Consider the following 21,073-nt stretch of genomic DNA (forward strand, 5'->3'; position numbering starts at 1 on the left):
ACCAATACATTTGTTTTTACTTTTTTTTTTTTTTTGTTATACATGGTCTGTTGGTAATACTGCAAGTAAGTATACAGTGCTGTACCTGGAAGAAAATGTTTGAAGGACTTTCTTTTGGACAGATGTCATGGTCGACAGATGTTTGTTTTGGGATCAAAACAGGTCAATTTCGACAACTTACGCCAATTTTATTTAAAAAGCCGACGTTTTATGATCATAACATTTTTGTTAAGTTTATGTATATCTAACGTATATAGTTTTAATAAACATTTCTTTACTCTCGTGTTTTATATTAGAGCCTGTTTCATACGATTTTTTTTTTTTTTTGTAGTTCCATCTTTTATTTATTTCGTGATTTACATTTTTCAAAATGTAACCTTAAGTACACACTGATTTTTTTTTTTATTATTTTTTTTTATTTTCACCTGTGACCCTATTATACTTGGAGATACAGTAAAACTTGTGAAGGTGACCACAATTGTAAGTTGACCACCTGTCTAAGTTGACCGCTATTTTCATGCACGGAATTAGATCTATATCATTTGATTCAACCTCTATAAGTTGACCACTTGTTTAAGTTGTCCACTAAAGTAGTGCACCGCAAGTGGTCAACTTACACAGGTTTCACTGTATGATATTTCTATTTACAATTGGTGCTCCATTTCACGTAAGTTCAATTGTGCAATTTTTCTGACGTCACAAGCATTTTATTTATTTTTTTAAAAAGTAAATTTTAATAACTTAACTTCTTGGCACGCTGAAATAGAATATGCGATTTTTGACATGGAAAACATATCTTACCATTTGGCCACTAAAAAATATCTTACAAAATTAACTAAAATTGCTTTATACATCTAAATCTGAATCAAGTTTTTATTTACTTTTCATAGGCATATTTTTTTAAATTTTTAGATGACTTTATTAATTTGTTGTTTAGTAATTGAGTATGTCGTGTAGAGAGATTACCTGCAATTTTTCTAAATGAAGAGTTGAATGAACGGATCAAAATAATGAACAATCCTCTGATGAACGGTAGTGTACAGCTCATTCTCTAAAGAACTGGTTGATCAGTGGTGGTGATTCGGGGGAGAGGCAATGGGGGGGGGGGCTTCATTGCCCACTTTTTATGGTTAAATAGTTTATTTCGATTTCCAATTTAGTAACGAAACCTAGAAATTACAAAAACAAAACACAAATGTCAAAATTTTCAGAACATTATTATAAGTTTTACTTTGTATATCTGTTTACTAACATTATTTAGCACAAGCAGTACCTTTTAGCTGAAGTATTCATTGTTTAGTTTAGATATTAGTAAATCAATTGTTTTACTTAAGCAAGCCACACTCGTTTTATGAAATTATTATTAAGTGTTCTTTGGGTACTTAGGGTACTCAAAGTACGTTTGGGTAAAAAATGTAAGTCTAATTTATGTCTAAATGTTTCTTTGGGGAAAATTATTGTGTACATAATTCAAGAAAATCTTAAGAAAAACGTGAGTTAATAGTTAGATTTACATCACCGCCTCTATGTTGAATAATAGGAATGCACTATTTCGTACAATGGAACATACTTTATCTTAATAATATTTCACTGATGCAACGCTCACGGACACAAGACAGCGTAAAGGAACGTGTATTTACAAGAATGCATAACTTAACTGAACTAGCGCTGGTGTTGCCAAACAGAAAGTAAAAGAGTCTAAAATCACAAAGATTGATACGATATAAAATCGATATTTATCAGTTTATTTCACTTCTATTTGTTGCTTTTGATATAATTTGTAATACGAACAGATTAAAGAAGGTAAAAATGGTTCTATTTTGTTTTAGATAGTTTTTAATCTGCATAATGATGCAGGCATCTCTAAATTTGTTGATTTTTCAATAGTTCTTGATTTTTGCAAGTCTTTAGGTAGATGATGGGGGCACTTGTGAACACAACATCTGGAGCAAATGAAGCCAGTCTCCACATATTTTTATAGTACTAGTTTGAAGTATGCAAGGGCAGGTCCAGCCTTTCGCTATGTAAGGTCACCGTCAGTAAGGGAAGGGCAGTTCCGAGGCGGATTTTGTGGAATTTACGTTTCTAATATGCAGCTTTAGGCCACCCTTGGTATCTTAAAGAGAGATGATATACCTCATCCCCCCCCCCCTCTGTATCCGTGCTTGAGTGTAAGATATCATAAGTTTTCAGAAATTGTGTAAAAAGTTTAATCTTTAGTTTTCTATAACTAGTTCTTCTAAAAATGTGCGTTTAGGTTTAAAAAAAAGTATTTTTAAGTAGTTGGTGAACAATTTCGTGTTTTTTCCAATTTTGTTCACATGACCCCCCCCCCCCTCCCTAAATGGGCACATATGAACAATTGAAGACATTTTTAAGCACCATATAGTAGAAAAAATCTCAAAATATCCAATGACACACAAAAAAAAAAGACTATTCACTAATCAGGGCACTTTTGCTCAGAAAAAATGATAATATTTTTTGAAAAGTAAAAGAAGGAGAGAAAAAATGTCCTTTCCCCAACATGCAATGTAGGTCATAGAATCTTCAATTAATTGGGAGCTTATTTTAAAACTTCATCTTTTATGTTTAACCATATGCCATTGCAATACGTTGCTCCAAACATGAATTTTTCAAACCACTAAATTTTACTATTACCATAAATTACTCGCTTAAAAATTAACTGTTATGTCCAAATTATTTCAAGCATGTATCCTCTGAATAATGCTACGATGCATCAATTTTTATAAGATAAAATCGAAGCATATTTTTAAAAATGACCTGAATCTAAGAAAAAGCTTTTAAATAAATTGCAAAAAAATGCTAATGAAAAACTACGATAACTACAAAGATAAAACTGACTTTCAATAAAAACACCAAGTTTGTATAAGAACGAAACCTTATTAAATATTAATAGTTTAAACAAAAGAAAGACAAAATTATCAGTTTTCGAAATAGCTACGCGTCTTTATAATGTTCCTTCTTTTCAGAGTGTGTTTCTCAATGTATCAATCATTCTGAGATCTTTCCATGTCCTCCGAGACATTAAAGTAATGAATTGTCAAAATGTCTTTGTCAAAAATGAAGTGGAATTGAAAGGTTTTGTAAGTATTAAAAACAAATCATTTGATTGCATGTAAAATCACAATATCCTTGTGCTCATTACTTGGACATAAATCTAATGGTTTAAATAATGATTAATGTGATTTTTGAACAGCTGAAATATATTGCTAAAACTAGGCAGTTCTAATATCTAAAATATACACCATGGGTTTCAATGCTGTTTATAATAGTGCGTTATCGTAATAAACTCGTACTATGTTAATATTTTAAGGTGAATTTATTACATATTTCTTGATAAATAAACGAGCTGATGTGTGCATCACATGACTTCCTTTTACTCCAATTTAATGTCATTTCCCCATTACTGGCAATTTTAATGTTAATTACTGGCAATAGTTTACTCTCTTAATATCACCAACAGTGACCAAATTGAAACATATTTATAAAAAAAAAATCGCCAAGTTTATTGCCAAGTTGGCGACAAAACTTGGCGACCAAAATGGCAATATATCGCCAAGTATCCACCAAATTATAACACCATCATAAGTAAAAATGTATCAATGCACTCAGTTGCTTTTGTAAAAACATAAATCAGATTAAAAATGTGACAGTCCAGATGGACGGAAAAGCAAATCCCAGATGACTGGTTACAGTAATAGAAATGACATGATGGGGTAGAAGCACAAAATATGGAATTTTTATCGCTACTTACAACTAACATGATTTTGAAAAATAATATTAAGCTATTTTTGGTAGCCTTTTAAGATGCACACTCAGACGATTATATTCTTGTATATGAATTTTTAGTTCAATCAACACCAAATATTTCAGACATTTTATGTCATGTGCAAATTCACGTATGTTCAGAAGCATCGTTTTGCAATCTCTTTTGACTTGCGGATAGATGAAAAAAAATATGAAATTTTCCGACTGGTGACCTTTTTTTCTGTTTACAAAAAGTGTAGGTGTTACAGAACTGTTGCACCATCAATGGACGAATTGACACATTTTTATTATTGTTTACTTACAATTATATTTCAACACAAAGAGAAGCAAAGTTTATATATATATATATATATATATATATATATATATATATATATATATATATATATAAAAGTAATTTATCCCCTTAGAAAACCATGAAAAGTAATCACAGATATAAAGAAACAATTTTTTTCAAATATAATTATTTTTGAAGGTTAGGAAAACACTATTTTAACACGGTTACGTAGACATCTGTGAAAAAGAATCAAACTTTCCTCGAACCGTTGCCAGCCAGTCACACTAGCGGTTGAGAATCTCTGTACTGAAGTATTAGGTCGTGTTTTATGAAACATTGCTTTGATGTATAAATATCAAAAATGTTATCACTGTACAGGGGGGGGGCTATTTTCGTACTATGGATACTTCATGTACTGGTTTCTTGAAATCATAAATAACATAGCAGTTCAGTTAAAATACTGCAGAATCAAATGAAAAGAGCCCAAAATCCATATAAATGTATAAATGTGCTAAAAGAGTTTTGCTACACCCTCATTTAAGAGATAGAGGGTGTAGCATGCATCAAGTGAGAAGAGGAGAGATGCTTTCTTATTTGGTGAGGAGGAATGCTAGTTTTCACTATTTAGCTAGGATTATTGTAGCTGGTACGAAGTTTGTCTGGAAAATACGTAAATAAGCTGAATAATATTTTTTTTATACTTATTCAGATATTACAATTTAGTCAATTTCAGAGTACTTTCCTTGAGACAAGATGCACATCTGCCGACGCCATTTCCACTGTTGATAACAATTTTGAATGTCTTCAGTTATGATGCTGTTCAGTTGCCGTGTCGTTTCTGCCTTGATGGAATCCACATCCCCCAAATGCCGCCCCCGAAGCACCATTTTGCATTTCGGGAACAGGAAAGTGCTAAATTGGGTGAATAAGGCGGGTAGTCTGTCACGGTGATGGAGTTTTGGGCCAAGAACTCACGAACAACGAGTTTGTGTCAGAATTTCATGAACGATTGTTTTAGGGCATGACAGCTCGTCAGTTATCATTCTGACTGTCACTCTACGGTTTTTATAAACACAAGCCCGAATTCGTTCAACATTTTCATCAGAATTCGATGTAAAGGGGCGTCTTGGGTGAGGGTCTCCTTTTACGTCTTCTCACATTCACCGGAACCCTTTCAACCATTTGTTCACGTTTGGTCCCTTTAGAGAATTGTGTCCGTAAACTTGTTTCAAACACTCAAAACCTCACGACCATTGTTGCCTACCTTTGCAAGAAACTTGATGCTGATGCGCTGTTCATCAATCAGAGAGAGCTCTATGCTGACGGCAAGTGAAAAAGAAGAACTTTCAGCAAGCAGCTAGCTGTACACTCCTACTTACACGCAGAGCGCTCTGACTCGAACTGAGCGTTGAGGGGATTAGCTACAGCTGCAGAGAGAGTGCCACATGGCAGTGCCTCCACGACGCCGTTATACGTCACCCTGACTTATTTATAAGCATTATCCGGACAACCCTCTTAAATGTAGAGATGAACTCTGCTAAATAGCTGCTAGTCGAAACCGTGCTCTGAGTCCAATACATGTATTATTACAGCCAGTTTTGTAAAGGGACTGCTGGTCTTTCTAAATGAAGAAGGCATGATGTGTACCCCATTATACTAATATAACTTTATCCAACCAAAAATGAGACTTTCTTACAATTCATGCATGAGAAATTTATTTCACTTAAAAAGCGTCGTACAAATGTTAATAAATTAATTGATTTTTATAAAGGATAGTAAATAATTTGTTCTTTTAATGCTTTAATTTCGCTGGAACTAAGTATAATGAGCTTCAATCAATTCTGCAGTGTCAATAGTCAGTCACAAAAAATAATCATTGAAAGAAAAACAAAATTTCATTTACCTATAAAATAACGTGAAAAAACTGTTCGAAATCTCTTAACATAAACGCAGAAAATTTTAATGAGATACATATTCACATAAAGCAAACTGAACTTAAAGCAAACATTAGACCAAAACTGAAAATAATTTCTTTTCGACAGATGCATTGTAACTTGTTTTTCTACTCTAAAATATTTTCCTACTCGAATGTTTTATGAAATATACTTCCAACCGGTGATGAAAAACAAGTAAGAAAGAAAAGAAACATCATTTTACAGCTTTGAAAATGCCAAGTTATCGAATAGAGAGCTGTGTAGCTGCATACTTTAATTTCCGCTTTTTTGATGTAAAAATTCGTTGCTTCAAAATTTGATTCCATGTCAAAACATTTTTAATTTCAAACTTAAGGCTTGTAGAAATTTTTACTATCCTAGACAGAGTGACTTTGTTGATATAAAATCTTCCTTTTGAATATTTTTTGTAAAATTTCATGTGAAAGATTTCGAAGTTTCTCTGACTACTTGATAGTATACTAAGAATGCAAATAAACATGAAAAGTTTGCACTTGTAAAGAGAGAGAACTGTCTTGAGAACTTTAAGTTAAAAGCAACATGGGGAACTCGTTTTTATTTTGGATACTCACTTAACCTGTTGTAAAGAGCTGCTGTTTTCTTTTCTTTTTTTTTTTTTTTTTTCGCTTGTTTTAATCTCTTGGGTCAGAAACATCTTTTTACAAAAATTTATTACTGTGATTTCGTTTAGGGAGTAAACTTAAAACAGGAAAAACATATCGTTACATATTTTGATTTAATGCGTGCAATTTAGTTCATTAGACTTTTGAGCACTTAGAAAGTGGTATTGTGCTATCGTATCCAGAGGATACATTCAAAAAGTACTGGAGAGCTCGTGAACTAATGGCTTAGGCGCTAACATATGTTTGAATTTTACTGTCATTGCATTATATGTTCAAAATAATTTTTCGAACTTTTTTCATGGATAATCTTTTTAAGTTTTTGTTTTAACTTCTATTCAAATAAAAATATTTTGAATGCCAATAATTGCTTTGTAATAAAATAGAAATAATAAAATAAACATTGGAAAACTGCCAGAAAGAAACAAAATTTGGCTTTAAACTTAAAAGAAAGAACTGTTTTCTTGGTTTTTTTAAATATTCAATTATCTTCAAAGAAAATAATTAATGGGTTTTGAGGTTTGTGCCTGCAAAATTTAAAGAATTGAGACCAATCGATCACCAAATCGAGTAAAACTCATATTTAAAACTTTTAACGTCAATAGTTTGTTTTTAAATTCTGTTGAAACCTTAGATGTAATAAATTATTACAAGTTTTGTAGTTTTGATATAGGTAGTAGAAGCTTGCATAAATTTATCAAAGAAATTTAGCATCTAATATATATCTATATATATTTAGTTTATTATATAAAGTAGGAGAATATGGTGCTAGTGAAATAGAGAGAGTAAATACCTTCCACTTTCCTTTTTCAAAGTGAAACAACTGTATAATTCCACAGAAAATTACAGATTAATTAATGTGTAAAACTTAATTCAATTAATTATAAAATAAGTGAATTAATAACCGAAGGAATGTAAATGAATTAATGAATAAATACGAAAGTGATTTCTTAAGTGACTGAATAAGTAAAAATTTCGCTTTTCCTTCATCCACGTTGCCCCGCTTGCACCTGTAAAATTAAGTTACGCATTTAAAATCAAAACATGCCTAATATTAACTAAATAGGCACTGCACTAGACATGAGCGTATCTCATCTAATATTTAAAACGATAATTACAAAAACGTCATTATTTTATAACATTAAAAATTATTTTGATACATACACTGTTTTACTTTGTGATTTATCTAATCATGAAATTGAATTGTATAAATAAACCTAATTCGTCAGAATGAATTATATTTTGGCTGGAATCAACAAGATGCTTAAAAACCTTAGTAAAATATTGCTGGATAGAGTAGCGCTGAAAACTGAAAATTTTACAGATTCACTTTGCCGCACATTCTCCTACGTATGAGGCACTGAACAACAAAGTGCATTTTAGCGACAAAATTTTAAAGTTGGAGAGGAGTAGTACAAAGAGTATGTAAAATACAAATATGTTTTGTGGCAATGAGTTGATAGTCGGAATTTAGACGTAACCACTATCGAACATGAAATCCAGATACTACTATATGCTTCTGCATGATTCTAACTTGCAGTTATTTTTACTCAAAACCGTTCCTTCGTTACATAGATCCTTCTGATTTTCATTGGATCGTATATGAATATAAGAACAATTCATTACAAACATTTCGTATTTAGTTTAGAAATATTTAATGAAAGCAATTATTCTGCTATGCTTAAACGGATTTTCAAGCTTAACTTTCGATGAAATCGGCTTCCCTACCAAGCACCTGAGATTTAAAGTGTTTAATCGCACTTAGGAAAGTATTTTAAATCATGGACTAGATCATTGCTATTGGGCTTACAAATTGGAAACGGTCTTGCGAAGGTCGTTCATAATGCTTCTGATCTCGTATTTTCTGATTAAACTGAACATTTTATCTCTTTAAACTAGTTTCCTCCTTTTGCTTTCATTACTTTCGCGCTGCTATTTTCAGTTGAGTCAAACTTGAATGGTAAGTTTAAAGGTTGGTAATATAAATTGACGTCAGACAAATTTCTTTACTTTCAGTGATAAATTTCTTAGTTGAACTTTAAATTTCATAAGGCAGTATAAGTACCGATAAGTCATTTTAAGAGAAAAATCAATTAATTTCATCGGTAAGTGAAGTAGATGTATTGAAATACGTTTAAAAATGGAACATTGAATATTATTAATGAAAATAAAACCAACTTTCTTTTCAAAACTTGAAATATTATATGAAGGCTAATGGAACTATTCAAAAGAAGTCCTGTGCTCAACAAGAATAGGGGGTCAGAGTATTGTGAAAAAAAAAATGCTGAAATTTCAAACTGAATTAATGTAACTTCCTGTCAATATTTAGAGTTCAGTATTTTTAAAATTAACTCTTAAAATTATAGTTATGTTAAAAATTATAGTTAAAGTTATGTGTATTTTTATGTGGATTTAGTAGAATTTTTAGAATAAAGTGTCTAAGGTGTTTCGATTTCACGCTGTCACCAGTTTGCCGGAATTAAAAGTTTAATTGACACGGAAATGGAAACGAGTACAAGAACAGGTACTTATATCAATACTTATGTATAAAAATAGAATAATTAGAAATGTTGTTTTACTTTTCAGTGTATAAAAGAAAATCATTAAAACGAAACGCAAATATTTGTGTTTATCAGTATAAGAGGGACCATCATGGCGTAGTAGTCAGGCTTGCCTGCCCATAGTATCATCGAAACTCAATAAGCGCAAAGGGACTGCGGTATTTGCTCGTAAAAAACGAGTAATAAAAAAAAAACATAAAAAGTCATCCTAGTTGATTTTTCTCTTATTTGTTTACATCTCCGTAGAGCACCAAAGAAGTTGGATAATTTGCTTTGGAATATCTAAATGCGTTTTTTGTATCATTGATTTTGAGGAATACACATATACAGGGTGTTCTGTTTTAACCTGCAAGTCCTCTATTTTCGTAACCGTTAGTCCTAGATGCATACTTCCAATTGCAAAAATGTTCAAAATCAGATACAGAGTTAAGATACTGAAAGTTTGAAGTAAAAATAAAAAAAAAGAATCAAAAATAGAAAATTTAATTTTTTATACGGGCCCTAGGTTCCCTAACTTATATTTAGAGAAATAATCTACATTGAAAACTAGTGTTGACACAAAAAACTTGACACTTGTGCGATAAATACTCAAGGAAATATCCCAGTTCAAAGTTTTAAGTGACCATACAGAAGATAAGATTGCAACTCATCGCCCTTTTAGAAAGAATGACTGGTTGTCAAAGTAAAAAGAAACAAGGTATTTACATTTTTCATTGCTGTTAAAAAAATGTATCCAAATGTTATGCCGTGATACGCAAAAACACACTGCAAAACCTCGAACGATTTGAAAAACCACACTCTGCACGCATATAATTTTAAACGCTTGTTAACTGCTATATTTTAACCCAAAAGGTGTTATTGGTGGCAAGTGTAAAGTGGTGTAAGTTACAAAACTTTTGCTTTGTATCTTGGTGAATATTGGTCGTACTAATTTCAAACTTTTTGAGTTTTAATTGTTTTTTAACATAAGTTAAAAAACAATTAAAATTCTTGTTAAATCAGGGCTCGTTATAACTGTACTCGGCTCGAGTTCAACTGTATAGGACGTAGTGGGTTAGATAAATAAATAAACTCAACCCTCGAGGCAATTGCACCCAATGTCTTTAAATAGTTTGTTAATTACGCACACGACAACAATAATACTAAAGTTATGTGATTAACGTTTTGTTTTGTACATTAATACGTTTTTGCAAATAATATTTTTAAAAAAACATTCGCTAACATCGTATAGAAAATGCTTTTCGTTTAGAGGTTTTTCTCAGCCAAAATTAAACGTCATATGTGGATCATTCCACGTCAAATCACCCAAAATTAAATAGTCGGCAGTGGCGTCATGTCTCATATTTTGTCCAATATTTTTTTTTTGCAAATAGATATCTATGACATAAGCTCAATTTATTTTTTTTAAGATTTTTTGAATGAAATGCACGCTCTAGAAATGTTTTTAAAAATTTCGTTTTTTGATCACTTTTCGGACTCTCCTTTTTGTTATGAATTTAGAAAAATATCTATAATTTCGTTATTTTTCAACCAATTAAGCTTAATTAGATATTAACTTCAAGCTAATACTTTTCTGTTGCAGTATAAGCAGAAAGTATTCTGTGAATAGTAGGGTGATGCCACTTCTTATCTAAAGTTTTTATGCTTTTTCAATTGGGATATTTTAGAATTTATATCTCCTAAGTACAAACTAATATCTACATCGAATTTTTTTATATTAAAAAAAAAAACAATTTTCTTGCTTTCGGAGGGGGGGGGGGGGGGTGGGTAGAAAAATTAGGAGGGTGTTTTTTGATGTTTTCAAATAAAAAAAATAATTTTGTTATGCTGAAAATTTAATTCAAATACACGTTTTCTATAACTTATAAGCTCTTTTGAGATTAAAAAGCTCAAAAACTCTTCAGGATAATTAGTAAAGTAATGTCAAAGAATGGAAATTGATTTGTATCGATCGTAAATCGTTAAAAAAATTTTCACTTTGGAAAAGAATTGTGTAGAAACCTCCGTTTCAGACTTGACATAAAAGAAGGAAAAAAAAAAACTTTCTATTTAAAATATACTAAACATTAAGAATAAGTTTTGATAAGAAGAATAGCTTAAAAAACATTTCTAATGGCATCATTTTGTATTTTTTTCGACATACGTAACAACGTTGAGTAACACCTAACAGTGATCGTCCACTCTTACATTATTCATGTAGCCAACTGAAGATGTCTCTGAAGAAGATTATTTTTGCTGAATGAAGTATACTTTAAATCTCTGTGAAACGTATTTTAAAATTGATTAAAAAAAATATGATTTCCTCATACTTTGATACAAAGTGTTTCATCTGCTATCTTTTTTAAGAGCTGAAACAGAAGGTATTGAAGGAAATTTTAAGTTTTACTGCAATAAAGAAAAAAGTGTAAGATAACTTCTAATTGAATCAAGAAATAGAGTAAAATACTATAAAACGTTAAATGATAGGCATGCTTATACGGACTGCATTTATTTTTAAAAATTAATCCATATTTCTTAATTTAAATAATTTTTATCTTACTTTTTTATTGCAGAACAACTTACAAAGTTTCCTTCAATGCTTTCTGTTTCAGCTCTTTAAAAAGACGGCAGATGGAACACGTTTCTTTAGTATTAAAAGATAGAAAGAGAAAATCAGATTTTTTTTACCCATTTCAAAATAAGTTTCAAAAAGATTTTAAAATATACTTAAATCATCAAAAATAATATTTTTCAGAGACATCTAGAGTTGGCTGCATGGGTAATGTACGAGTCATCATTGTCAGGTGTTACGCATTCCAAATAAGTTGATATTTTGATAACCTTTTACTAATACTTCTTTTTTGTCTTTTAATGTCGAAAAAATACAAAATAATGCCATTAGAAATGTTTTTTTAACTATTTTTCTTGTTATCATTCTCACTATATAGTTTATTTTCAATCAAAAGTTGTTTTTCCCTTTTTATATCATATCTGAAATGGAGGTTTTTGCACAATTATTTTCTAAAGTAAACAACCTTTTAACGATTTACGATTGATACAAATCAATTTACATTTTTCGACATAAAATATTACTTGTTCTGAACACTTTTTAGGCTTTATTAAGCTCAAAAGCGTTTTAAAGTTACAGAAAACGTGCATTTGAATTACATTTTCTGCAAAAAAAAAACTTTTTTTTTTTAATTTTAAAATAAAGAAAAACACCTTTGTATTTTTTCTACATAGCAAGAGATTGGTTTATCCGTTGTTAAACCTAATTCAGGTGAATTAATTGAAAAAATAAAAAGATAGATTTTTCTAAGTTCATACCAAAAAGGAGACTGCGAAAAGAAATAAAAAATCGAAATTTTGAAAAAAAATCTCCATAGTGTTGGATAGACCGGGCCCTTTTTCCAAAACGAGTTATAACTGGAGAGCCAACAGTTATAACAGATTGTTGCTGCTCCCTAGCAAATATTCTGACAAGTTTTTGAGCATCAGTCGAGCTTTGGTCTAGCATACAGAAAGGATAATCTGTTTTTTTTTTTTTTTTCAACTTGAGTAAACTTTGTTGAAAGTTTTGAAGCTTATTGTGAATAAATAATTAGCTTAAAAAAACAAATACTAGTTTAGCCTATAAAATGTTCTTTAATTAATTATTTGTAATTTTCTTATTTTTAAACAGTGAAAAATAAACATTTAAATTTGGTTAAATAACAATTTCACTTGCTCCCTGGTATCACTTTTAATATGCGTAAATGTGCCCCACTCAATGCATAAACTTGCTCCGTGTCCGAGGCAAGTTTACGCAACAGACTTGGACTCTTTTTTTTTTTTTTTACAACTGAATGAACAATTGTTGACTTCATAAACTGCTTCATAAATCCCCAATGTCTAAAATTTCGTTAACTGAAACATAAAATTAGAAAATTTATTGAAAAAAAAATCTGCGCAAACGTGCCCCGGTCTACCCTATTTTCCATTCAAACAATCTAAAAAAATATATTTGAACTTTTCTCATAGTAGTGGTATCGCTTTTCGTAAAAAAATAATGGGTAAAATCTGAGACATGACGGCACATGGAATTAGGCGATTTGACGTGAAATGACCCATGTGCACATTTTTTTTTCGATATTAAACAATTAAATAATTATTATCACAGTAGTAGAAGACAATGTTCACATTAAGTACACATACCACAGCATTTGACAAATATGAAATACATTGCGTTCTCGTTTATCTATAAAGAGAAAAACAAAATGAGAGTAAAATACATATTCTTACCCAGACATTTTGGACTGTCACGAAAAATAATGATTTTTAAAGCGCATTAGCTTCTCAGCGTTTGTGTCAAATGTGATTACAATTCCTTTCCGAAAAGAAGTACAGAAACAAGAGAAAATTGCCTCTGGTAATTACAGTCTTAATGCTCTTTTGGAGAAACAAAACGAAATTTGACACATAATGTTGCTCTTTACTTACAGGGTCGATCACATTGAAAATTTGCTTTTGAATTGAAGTGCACGTTAGGTAGCACATTTTTAGATTTCTTTCCTCATTCCTCTTCTTTTGGCACAAAAGCGATATATTTGCTTTTTGTATAGATATTTTAAAGCAATTTTCAAATCAATGGCAAAAAGCAAGGGATTTAATTTGAAAACAAGGCGTAAATAACGCGAGAAAATACTCTAAAAGTTTAAAGCTTAATAAATAATCATCATGCACTGAAATCATTGAAAGGTGAAAACCAAGACATTTTGTTTTAAAATTGCTCAAAACCATTTTGGATGCATCATCGCCTCCGAGCTTCACTAAGACATCTAATCCCAGGAATACAACGAATATATTCTACTGTTGCACTGAGGCGACGAAATGTAAGAGTTTTTTTTTTTTTTTTTTTTTTTTTTTTCTCCTAAAATATAAAAGTACATACAGGGCAATATTTTCAGGATTAACCTATCCTAATTGCACCTGTATATAATGGATTTTGTTTTACAAACGTAAACAAGATATTTATTGCTCGGTTTTTAAAATATCAGTCAAAATAGTTTATCTGAAGTGTTTAAACAATAGCAAGTTAATGAGCTGAAAAAACGGAAAATAAAAAAAAAACTTTGCAAACGAAGTAGATGAAATATTTTTACTGATTAAGACTCCAAATTATTTTTATGCTGACTTGCATTTTTCCCGCCGGTAATTTGAGATGAATCACATTAAGGTAACTAAATTTATTGTATTTCTTATCAGAAGCTGCGTAAGTATGAAAAATTATCTTTCTTATCTTACATTTCATGGTAGTGCTCTTTTCTTTTTTATTTTATTTTTAAAAGGAAGTGGGGCAAAGTGAAATGTTGAGAAATTAACTCTTTTTTAGAGTCACCTATCTAGTTTTATTTTAACTATGTAATAACACATGTAGTCTATTCCAGTCAAAAAAAAGATACTTGTGAAAATCGAAGATTATGATAATAAAAGCAATTTTTAAAAATTAATACGCATATTGTAATATTTTGTTGTAAATTTAGAAAAAAACTTATTTTTGTTATTATTAAATGATAAAGCTCTTGTTATTAACATTTTAAATATTAATTCAGATTTACTAGTATTCAGTGCAGTAATTAGTTGTTTAATATTAAACGTATTTTTACTTTAAATGCTTTCTTCAATTAGTGAAGTGCATGCGGGACAAAGTGAAATATTTCATTTACTTATTCAATCTTATATCAAACCACTTACATATCCATTTATTATTTAGTTCATTAACATTCCTTCATTTAATGATTCCCTTATTTATTTATTCATTCATAACTTATTTTCTTATTCATTTACTGTTTTATTAACTGATTTTTTCTCATTAATCAAATATTTATTTATTTATTCGTTTATTTATTGTTTCACTTCCTTTTTGATTATTAATTCATTATTATATTTGTTCTTTTTTTTTTAAAAAAATATATCTTTAAAAATTAAATAGAACTCAATTTCCCTCCTGAAAAAAAAAGTGAAAGATATCCACCTTTTTTGGAGGTACAAATTTACTGCCGAAAATAAAACTAAATGTTTCAAAGCAAGTTTTATTACAAAATATATTGTTCTTTCTTTGCCTACCGTATTTTTCAGAGCAAATGTCTAACTTTTACATTTTGAAAAAGGTAAGTTATCTTAACTATTTCAATTCTCCCCACATTCCCCTAATTTTTCAAAATTGATGCCCATATGCATATTGTATAATTTTTGTAAGTCAAGTATATTTTTGTTATTCTAAAATGATAAAGTTCCTGTCATTAATATTTTAAACATTTTTGGAGACCTAACAATAATGGGTGCTAAAATTATTTAATTAATATCAAGCTTATTTTAATTTTTAATGTTTTGTACAATAAGTCACTTGCATGCGGGCAAAAGGGTTGAATCAAGTGAAATCGTTCACTCCGTTTACTTTTTCAATCGTTGATTAAATCACTTACGTATTAGTTTAGTAATTCATTCATTTGCCATCCTTCATTTAATAATTCACTTATTTTCGCATTCATTTAAGATTTTATTAACTCATTAATTTTTTATGTATTTAGTTACTCATTTATTATTTTTTTATTGTTTAAATACCTCTTTATAATTTAATTCATTATTTCATTTGCTCGTTCATTTGATTAAAAATATTTTTAACAATCAAATAGAAAATATTTCATTCCAAAATTATGTAAATTTTAGGTTAGCTCCATAAAAAAAAAGTAAAAATTTTCCACTGTATTTTGAAAATACAAAGTTTCAGCAATAATAATAATAATAATAATTAATAAATAAAGGTTCAATGTAAGTTTTTGTTATAAAATACATTGATCTTTCTTTCTGTACTGAAATCTTCAAAACAAATTTCCAATTGGTTCAATTTGAAAATGATAAGTTACCTTAACTATTTCAATTTGCCCCATATTCCCCTACTTACATTTTTATGATAACTTAGCTCTTGCATTTATTAGTTAAGCTTAGTTTTTGAGGGAAACTCCACCTATGGGTCGTAAAATTTTACGTTGCCATGAATTGTATGCGTTAATCATATTTATGCCAAATGAAAATTTGTCTTGACTTCTTTTTCACCATTCACAAGTTTTGCATGAATGAGTACCACACTTACCACTGCTAACCAAAAGCGATGTGTGTTACGCTGAATCTTGAAAGATCTCCATGACTGCTGTACATACTCAAGAACTAAACTGCCGTTGGCATTGTAAACGACAATATCTGCAGATGTGAGTTTCGGAGATATTTTAAGAACGCGTTATGAATTTAATACTAAAAATGGGGAAATATTGAAATTAGACATTTTTTTTTTTTTTTTTTTTTGCGGTATTTTCAAACAGAAACCAAATAAGCAAGATTGTCCACTAAAGCAACAAAAATGAAGAAAATGCACGAAAAATGAAAAAAAAAAAAAGACTGCGATTAACCTGCCCACGGCAGTAGAATTATGGCCTTCATTTATTAAAAACATTATTACGGCAAATACCTTTAGATAAACTCGTATTCTGTTACATCTTAAAAGTGATCGGAGTTAACCCTTCCTAGAGTAACTAGAAACAGAAATAAGACACAACTTTCAAGTCATCACATACAATGTTACTTAATTTCATTGCTCCGAAATAAGACAGAATGCTTCGATTTCCGATACTTATTTTGCAAAGTGTTCGCGCGTTGTTTACAGAGATTCAACTTTATCCTTCGGAGAACAGAACTTTGCTAGAAGCGGACTTTCTATAATTACTCAAATATCGACAAAGCGAACATGTTTCTGATTTATTGATTATGTTTTGTTCAGGCATACATGATCCTTAGTTGAAAGTCTTAAGAAGTTGTCTATGCGTCAAAAGACAAGAAGCATGTTGATTTAAATTTTATTTTATACTACACAGTTTGTAATATTTCCCTTTGTTTTAAATTGCATATTCACTTAATATATAATAGCTCTTTCGACTATGATAATTTTAATCCACAAAAGGAAGTTAAAGTTAATAATATTTATGCATCTACAGATAGTAAAATTGCCAGTCGCAGATGTTATCTTGCCAATACAATAAACTCCCGATTATCCGACGAATTTGATGTCTCGGGTAGCACGGATATTGAAAATTGCAGATAAACTCGCAAAAATGCTAGAAGAGCATATAAGGTTAAAGTTGTTCTTGCTCAAAACTTTGTCCGTATTGATTCATAAAACTTCGTAAAAACAGTGAAAATATGTACGGTGCAGTAAAAATGTTTTGTATTTTACGGACAATGAAATCTAACGTAAATAAAGATCAAGCATACAAGCTATGAGGCAAGCGCAAAAAATAAAACACTTAACTTTAAATTTTCAAATACACTCACTGGACTATGAATTAGGAACTATTGAGAGAAACTCCTTGCCTTACTCGCACTGTGCCAGGGTTTGGAGGGAGTATCAGGATATGGATTATGTTCTGCTGGCATGGAGGTGGTCATTGGTGCTTCTCGAGGGTAAACAAGCAGCTATGCGATACCTAGATATACTGGTAGATCAAGTGCACCCTGCAATGTTGAATTTTTACCCTGATGGCGACGCATACTTCATGGACGATAATGCAACCATACAACGTGCCACAAATGCTGAAAATTGGTTCGCTGAACATCAGTTCCAACACCTTCCCTGGCCGCTGCATAGCCTGGATCTTAACCCCGTAGAAAATGAATGGGATATGGCGGAAGGAGACGCACACATCCGACAGCACTCTCCTCTTCATCTAATTTACAAGATCTAAAAAGCTGCATAGCCAATGCATGATATTCTCTGGATGCGTATGCCTCCAAAAGTTTGTAGACTGGATTTCTAAATGAATCAGAGCAGTTACCAGTGCAAAAGATGGTACAAAAAATATTAATCTTGGGATTTCTAATTCATTGGTCAGTGAGAGTATTTCTAAAATGGTCATTTGGTATTGTTTTTGGCTGTGAAAATAAATATTCTAGATTCATGATTCACTCGCGGATAATCCGTGACGAGCATAATCCGCTCGCCGATAATCAAATGTTTAGTATAGTATATTTCATTTATCAAATGTCAGTTGAGCGTTTGCTCTAAACATGAAAATTGTGATTTTTACCCTTAAATATAGCATGCAAGGATCTGTTTAAATAAAAATCAGAAACAAAGCAAATGCATAAAGTTCGTCTTAGTATGAAAATAATGTTTGTTTGTAAAGAATATTACAGTATAGGGTTGATTGGAGTAACTGAGAATGGTTTTTAAATTTTTCAAGAAAAATCAGTAATTAAAAAAAAAGTTCAAAAAATCTAATTTTAGAAATTACTTACATCTCTTCATCAATTAGGATATACCACACAATTTTTGACAAATTCTTCGCAAAAATAAAAATTGTATGAGGCATTCACAATTACCCAACGCAGATTTGTAAATCACGTGATTTTTGGGGTAATTTTAAATTCCAATGTAACAACTAATCCCGGTCTCCCCTACTATAAAATTGAAACACAAGAAAAAAAAATAAGGAGCTGGATGATTGTTTCCAAGATTTAATAGCATATGAAAAAATAACTAAATGTCATTCTAATAGTTATTTTTTCATAATGCTACTGCAAATATTTTTTAATGCATTACTTGCGGAAAATGTAATTTTTAACTTAAAATTGTATTTAAAGCATATTAACCAGTAAAAACAGTGACAATAATTGATTTCTGTATAGATTCATTAGTTCAGCCCGTACAAGTAAAATCTTAGCTAGAGTTAATATTCTTTAAACGGATCAAATATACTTTGAAGTAAATAAGGAGCAGGTTTTTTTAAACAATATATCTGACTAATATTGAAAATACCATAACATTCTAACAAACGAGCATTCTCAATTGAATATGTAAATGATGCGAGTTTACTCTGGTTCAAAACCCTTTGTCAGGGATAGCTATTTGTTTTGCTTTCTGCACAATAATTGATATTTTTTTTTTTTAAATAATGTAAATTTTTGCATCATATAATTATATAACCTGAAATGTTAAATGAAATATTAAAGTTTCGAGGAAAAGTATACAGTTATGTGTTTAAAATGCTGCAATATGCTATACTTTTGGTTCGAGAAGGGAGAGGGGAATCCCTTGAAATGCTTGTTTTCATTTACACAAGCATATGTAAATTTTCGTTAGGAACTTGAAATTACCCACTTCAATTATAAAACTTTAAAATGTAGATAAGCAATATCTAATGTATGCAATAAATAAATTGACGCAAATTATTTGTCTTTTTTGAGCAGGGCATGGACCAGATTAAATATTTTCCTTTCTTCCTAAATGATAAAATTCAAAATATTACAACTAGCTGATTAAATTTAAAAAAAAAACTGTTTCATAATGTTTGTAACTATTTAAATTCAAACATTTTCAACGTTGCATCAGCAAAAGTCTCATATTTTTTCTTCAAAAATACAGTATTCACAATCGCCTAACAGAAAACTTATAATCATGATGTCAGAAGTATAGGGTCTGGTGGGGTAAAGTGGTCATAAAATCGTAGGTTTTCAACTTAGGTGGATAATAAATACACTAAATTCTTTAAATACTTCAACTTTTTTTGTTATTATTTTACATTGCATTATTAAAGAACACGTACATTGAATTTCAGGAAAAAAAATATTGATTTAAGTAGTTTTATAACATTTTCATTTCCCTTTGTATTTATGACAACTTTACCCCATGGGGTGGGGGAAAGTGGTCATAGCATAGGGTAAAGTGGTCATAGTTAAAAACAGCTGCAAAACTGTTACAAATAACCCTATTATTTGTATATTTCGGTTATTTTTATAGTTACAAGTATATGTACGAGTATATGCGGGTATGCACGAGTATATACGTGTCGTGTAAACAAGAGTAAACATGTTCATATATGAATAAATTCATGTATACATCAGATACATGCATGCATGTGCCTACTCAAGTATATTCGTGTATACACGAGCGTATAAGCATGTATACGTGATTGCCTACAGGAGTGTGTACGTGTCTACACGAGTATATACGAGTCACGTGTATATGCGAGTATATACGCGCAAAACGAACATCATTTGCGTGTTTGCACATGTATCTCGAGTATATATGTGCATAACTGAGTTTCTGAGTATATACGTGTATAGTCGACGCATATACGCATATATAAGTGTACATAGATACACTACTGGCCATTAAAATTGCTACACCAAGAAGAAATTGCCAGAATGAAGCTAAATTTTACACACGTGATAATAAAATTGACATTAGAAAGTGATTACAAAATTAAAGCAAATTGATCATTTATGGTCGGAAAAATCTCGAATAAATGGAGGTTTAAGTACCCTGTTAAGCCACCTCTAGCGCGAATGTACGATGTACTTGAAGCGAAACAATCGGGCATTGAGACATAACAGTCTCCTACGATATCCTGCGTCATCTCGTACCAGGGTTGCTGTAAACGTGCCACTCATTCGATCAAACTCATACGTGTTAGCACTCACGACGGGGCTCCCAGGAACCATTTTTTTAACATGACAATGCTCGGTCAAGCACAGCAAGGGTGTAAAGGGATTTCCTCTTCCGCATTATCACTTTCTCCGGTCTGCGAGATGCTCTGGTCTGCTATTTGTGACTTGTCACAAATTGAGCATATCTGGGATCACTTGAGACGGTAAATTGGACAGCCTGTAAGTTTGATCAAATTAGTGACGCGTTTACAGCAAACTGTGGTACGAGAAGACGTAAGACATCGTACGAAACTGCTGTACCTCAATGCTCGACCGTATCGGTTCCTAAATTCCAACTAGAGGTGGCGCAACAGGGTACTTAAACCTCCATTCATATGAGATTTTTCCAGTAATAAATGATCATTTTTGCTTTCATTT

This window comes from Uloborus diversus, chromosome 10 (genome assembly GCF_026930045.1).
Source record: "Uloborus diversus isolate 005 chromosome 10, Udiv.v.3.1, whole genome shotgun sequence".
Lineage (NCBI taxonomy): Eukaryota > Metazoa > Arthropoda > Arachnida > Araneae > Uloboridae > Uloborus > Uloborus diversus.